Source organism: Plodia interpunctella, chromosome 1 (genome assembly GCF_027563975.2).
Source record: "Plodia interpunctella isolate USDA-ARS_2022_Savannah chromosome 1, ilPloInte3.2, whole genome shotgun sequence".
NCBI classification, from domain to species: domain Eukaryota; kingdom Metazoa; phylum Arthropoda; class Insecta; order Lepidoptera; family Pyralidae; genus Plodia; species Plodia interpunctella.
Genome location: NC_071294.1, coordinates 2,405,375 through 2,411,534, shown reverse-complemented (window position 1 = coordinate 2,411,534; position 6,160 = coordinate 2,405,375). Strand labels below are relative to the sequence as shown.

The window sequence follows — 6,160 nt, the reverse complement described above, 5'->3', positions numbered from 1 at the left end:
ACACAGTTTATAAATGAGAAATAAGGTGAACCATGCAGTTACAAAATAATGATCTATGTGAGAGACTGGTGTCTGTACTAGGAAAACCTGTATGACAGATTACCAGCCTCTCCTACACTGAACCAGGTGTATACAATGCAGGTAAACACTTATACTAGTTGAGGTTACATACCTATTGAGGAGAAAAAACTAACAAAAACATGTTAAAAATTACTAATGAAGCATGAACTACAAGTAATTAAAAAAAAAAAAAAAAGGAATTAACACAAGATAATACAGAACATATACCCATCACGAATCCATTAACATCATACAACAAAACACAGTGGATTTATATATTTAAGCCGGGACTACTAATAAATTTTCTGTTTCGTCATAAGTTAAAGATTTCAGCCAAGAAGAAGTAGTTTTTTTGCAATTAACTTTAGAAAGTTGGTAGATAGCTAAGGTTGTGTTAATTTTATTATATAAATATTTGCCTAAAAAACCGAAAAATCTTTGAGCAAATGCAGTAGACCATTGGCCAACAGGAGCAACACGATGACCACGGCGTCTCTGTGCAAAAGCTGCGGGATTATAATTAAGTCGGGAATGTTGTCTGAGGATTACATTGAGGACGAAGAGTTGTCTGACAGTCAGGACTTCGGCCAGATTGTACAGATTTTCAGTAGGAAAACGATACGGTAGAAAGAAGCAGACCTTTAACACCGCTCGTTGAGCTCTTTCAAGTAAGAGTAGGTTTGTTTTTGGTATACCTCCCCACACTGTGATGCAGTAACCTATAATTGACTGACATAGAGCAAAGTATACCATTTTTATAATGTTTACATCAGCAATGTGTCGTAAGTTTTTGAAAATAAAAATGAGCTTACGTACTCTAGTCGTAAGTAAATTTAAATGATAATTAAAGCTTAATGTATTATCAATTAAAACGCCGAGATACTTAATGTTGTATGTTAACATAATTTTACTACATGAGCATGACCGATCAGATAAGCATGTATGTGCTACTATGGAGTAGTTATTATGTATAGCATTATTGATGTTTCTGATGGAGAATGGGATATATTTCGTTTTGTCAACATTGAGTGTTAGGCCGTTTGCAGAGAGCCAAGAACAAACTTTATTAAAACCTTTTTGAGCATGTTGATATACCTGGTCCCAAGTATCTCCGTGAAAAACGAGAGCTGTATCATCAGCGAAAGTTACAATTTTGCCATTTGGAAGATTCAAGTTACATAAATCATTAATAAAAGTTTGAAACAGAGTGGGACCAAGCACACTGCCCTGTGGTACACCATAATTAATTGGTAAATCATCACTTCTGTACTCTCCAACTCTAACTCTCTGCAGCCTACCACAAAGATAATCCTGAAATAGTTTCAGAGGGATATCACGAATTCCCAATCTCTCCAATTTATTCAGCAGAAGTGGCGTAGAGACCGTGTCAAAAGCTTTAGCTAGGTCCAGAAATATAACCAAAACTTTCTTTTTCTCGTCAAGTTTCACAACAATAAAATCAGTCAGGTTATGTACTGCATCATTTGTAGACATTTTGGCTCGGAAACCAAATTGGGAATCAGATATAAGTTTCTGGGTTTCCAAATAGTGAACAAGACGTTTATTAATTAATTTTTCTGCTATTTTTGCCAAAATAGGAAGGAGAGAAATAGGCCTGTAGTTATTGACACAGTCCCTATCACCATTCTTGTGTATTGGGATCACTTCGGCAAGTTTAAAATCATTTGGAAAGGTGCCAGTGGAAAACATGAGGTTGAAGATGTGAGTTAGTGGCGGCACAAGAATGTCATGATATCGTTTAAGAAAATCACCTGAGATGTTATCACGTCCAAATGATTTGCCTTTTTTGAGACTGAAAATCACATTTCCAACCTCAGTCTCATCAGTTGGCGTTAGAAAAAAGGAAGAAGAATGAGAAGGATAGTGGGGTAAAGACCCAAGAGGAGTACTTGGAATCGACTTCTCTGCTAATGTTTTACCTATAGAGACAAAGTACTGGTTTATATCATTAACAGATTTACTAGGGTCTGCTTTAGATATGAGCTCAGAGGCTGAATGTGAACTACTTTTATTAAGGTTTGTACATTGTTTAATAGTATCCCACAGTTTTTTATTGTTAGTTTTGGCAGCATTTTTTATTAGTTCTTTTTCATATTCGTTCTTTCGTTTTCTCAATAGCCAACTGCAGAAATTTCTATATCTTTTATACGTTAATCTAATAGTATCATCGTCCGGGGTTTTCTTTAATTTTTGATGAAGTCTGTCTCTATTTCTCATACATCGCAATAGGCCGATAGTTATCCAAGGCTTTTTAATTCTTTTACGATTAGGAACAGTTATAGTTTTTGTGTTAGCCGTAATCTTGATATTCAACTCTTTAATTAACCATGAAGTAGCAGCATTTGCATCTGTCGCTTGAAAAATTGGAGTTAAATTTAGGTTTCTCATGTCATTGTCTAGTGCATCGTAGTCAACTTTCTTTATATAAGAAAATTCATCAAAAGATTTACGTTGATGAAATTTGAGAGATAGCATTACTGAATCATGATCGGTTATAGAAGTCTCAGAGATATAACAATTTGCAGTGTGCTTGGTTTTTAACATTATGTGGTCTATAGATGTTTTATCATGAGTAATGAAAGTATGTGCTGGTAAAATACTGTGTGATGCTAATGTGTCAAGGTAAAAGGAAGAGTATTCATCAGAGTTATTAAGCTTTATGTCAATATTTATATCGCCAACAATAATAATGTTGGGATGTCTTAGAGTAGATAATAAATCATTTAGTGAGTGAATAAATGTATTAACATCTTTATATCCAGGGGGTCTATATATTGCAACAACAATAGTATGAGAATCAATTTCAATTGTTAGGCAATTAGCATTGCTTAAATTAGGCTCCAAGATTTTTACTCTCATATTGGTTTTATGGTAAACAACAACACCTTCATTCTGAGTTGGGTTTTTTGCCGTACGTGCATGATTATAGCCATCAAGTGTGTTGATATAGTGTGTATGTGGCAACCAACATTCTGTAAAGATAATCAAATCCCAGTCAATTTTGGCTCTTTCAAATAAAGTGAGAAAACTGGGAAAATTCTTGTTTAGACTACGAATGTTTTGATGAATAATTTTGAGATACGAATCAGAGTTATTTATGAAAGTCGAACATTCGTCTATATTACAGACAGATGCTTGTGCTATTGAAAACTCGTCTAAGTCATTGTTTATTATATTGGTGTTATCGAATTTTATTTACAAGATTCCTGAATGAAGCGATCGAATAAGATGTGCTATTGGTTGAAGTGAGATCTGATTTTGATAAATAGTAGAAAACTTTCACATTAATAAACAAGAAGTATAAAAGAGTTAAATATATCAATGGCCGTGACGACATGAGGATGGTCTCTTTATTTCGAAGTCGGTTATTAGGGAATACTGTTGATCGATTTAATATTACAAATACAACATTATAGGTACGATTGGTTCTGAATTTTATTTGTTTGTGATTATTTAAAATGAAAGTGTGAGTTATTTGAGATAAGGGCGGAGAGGTAATTTTCGTTAGAGTAGTTAGATGTAGAATGTGTTCAAACGGCGTTGAGAGAGTAAGTAGGGGTATTTTACTGTATTTTTTAGAAACTAAAATTATATGCAGAAAGTAGTAGTTACATGTTAACATATCAAACGCGAGAGATACATTAGATTCGTGATGAGTACACAGGGCCCGCATGCTATATGCACAGGTAATATGGGTAGTTAATAAACAATTATGTGGTATGTAAGTATGGTGTTTTTAATCGATCTTTAGAATGTGCAGATTTTGATGATATTTGATATACTGATAGTGGTAGATCCTATGGAGGCTAGGTGCTAAGTACATAATAGTTGTGTCACAAAATATCCATATACAGACAAAGTATACATACTGTAGATACCTAGGTTGATTTATTATGGGAAATACTAACACATCTAATGCCTATTACAATATACATGCCTATTATAATATACATGTCGCAATCAAAAACCAGCAATGTATACTGACAGCAATGTTCGACTACAGTGGAGCCGGCATAAAAAGTTGTCGTCATTCGCGTCCATTAACGTGTACGAAATTTTCTTACGAACATCCGTTTTAGAAGGGTTAATATTAACCTTAAACTTCGCATATAAGATCTGCCCAATATATCCTATGTTACCTATCGTATCGTATTGGTATTTTGTTACACCCTATACGAAAATGTAAGTTTTCGTAACTGCAATTTGGTTAAAATTAATTTTTATTGTTATCGTAATCACGGTGAAAACCTTTGGGTTTTACCCATTTATATCATAAAATAAAATATCATAATGGTTGATTTGATATCTTGCGGATAATTACTCCTACACACTATCGCCAAACTCCGACAGAACATATCTACTTAAATTGCGTACATAGTTTATATTGCAGCATTTTATGTTGCCGTAAGATAAAATCCAGCAATGTATCTACTTAGAAACAGGGACAGTTCGGCGAACTGCTCGCTGATTTATTGCCGTGACGATTCACGATTATACGATTCACGTTATTCGATAATAACAACATAAAATGACGTCACCATTTTATGAAGTAAATAGACGCGATTTAGATAAAGATTAGATAAAATGTGCTAGAATCAAACAATAATCAATCAATCAGTTATTTATGTGAACTGATGACATAAAAAAACAAATATTCTACCTTGTAGTAAGGCATGCACTGAATGTAATGGAACAGTGTAATGGCTCCACACTGTCGTCGAACAGTTTGCCAAACTTTGACGGATTCGTTATACATTGCTGGTTTTTCATTGCGGTAAATGAAAACTAACTACGCAATGTTCACGCATCGCGTCGGCGTGTGTCTGAGTTCGGCGACAGTGTGGAGCTAGCATTTTTAAGGATTTCTTCCACTATAATGTTTTTTTTTATAAATCGTATTTTTTTTTTGCACTAGCTTTATTTTTTTTTAATATTTACATGTCCGTGTCATCACAGACCGGAGGGTTAACTAACACTAGGCTTTTTGGAGTTAAAGAGGTGATCGTAAATTTGGTCATGCTAATATTGTCATCACAATCAAAGCCACATATACAATTTAAACCGACATCGGAAGTAATCTGCTTAGATGGTCTTCAAAAGATAGTAATTTTCACGAGAACGAAGCTCCGGGCACTAGTCAATCCATATAAATGGAGAAAATATATTTAATTATAATAAAAAACTACTTTAAGACAAGAAAATGGTTTAAGCGACATTAATAACAGAATTCTCAGTAATAAAAAAATAACAAAAAGACAGGTTCCACCGAGATTTGAACTCGGATCGCTGGATTCAGAGTCCAGAGTGCTAACCATTACACCATGGAACCGGCTAGCGGATGTGTCGAAATTAGTGAGTGGATTCGGACGCTTGGCAAAGAGTGATGACCACTTTCACTATATACACTAATTTATATCTTGTTTGAGATATAATTATAATAATATATATACTAAATTTATGATACTAAAAGAGTACAGCTATATATAATACTCTTTATGGAAATTTCTTTGTTTTTAGGTCACTTATTACCATTATACCTAGTAGTTTGAGTTATTTTAAATTATTTGTTACCATATCATGAATCCTAACTCCCAGTTTTAGGGATTGGTTAATTTAGACTCTCCTCCTCATACATAATAAGATATGTAATTTATTAGAAAAAAAAAACATTTAGCTATACTGAAAATCTTTTGGTCATTTGCGGGTTATCATTATCTAAGTAGGTTTGTAGGAATCTATCTTACATAGATAAATTTACATAAACTATAACTACTGTACCTATAATAAGTAAAAGTTATATTATGTGTGTTCTTTTTTACATACTTCTTGACTGACTATTATAATATGATTGAAAGACTGGCAGCTTATAAAAAGAAGAAAATAAATATTCAAACTCCTTCAATCATTCGAACTCTTGACCGGCAGCTGTCAAATTTCAAAAACAGAACATCCAAATGCCACAGATAACGTCGGAATAGGGTAAATTATTGCGAAGTGGCGAATAGTCCCACGGGCCACCCGTTTGCCTCATTGTAACTCGATAAGATATTTATTGGCGGGAAACATTTGAAAATGGAAT

At 33.7% G+C, this 6,160-nt stretch overlaps 1 non-coding gene across 1 annotated transcript; it reads right to left on the bottom strand.

Moving 5' to 3' along the window:
* Positions 1-5,338: 5,338 nt before the first annotated feature.
* Positions 5,339-5,410, bottom strand: TRNAQ-CUG (transfer RNA glutamine (anticodon CUG)). Its single transcript has one exon. It is a non-coding gene; the product is annotated as a tRNA-Gln (tRNA).
* Positions 5,411-6,160: the final 750 nt, after the last annotated feature.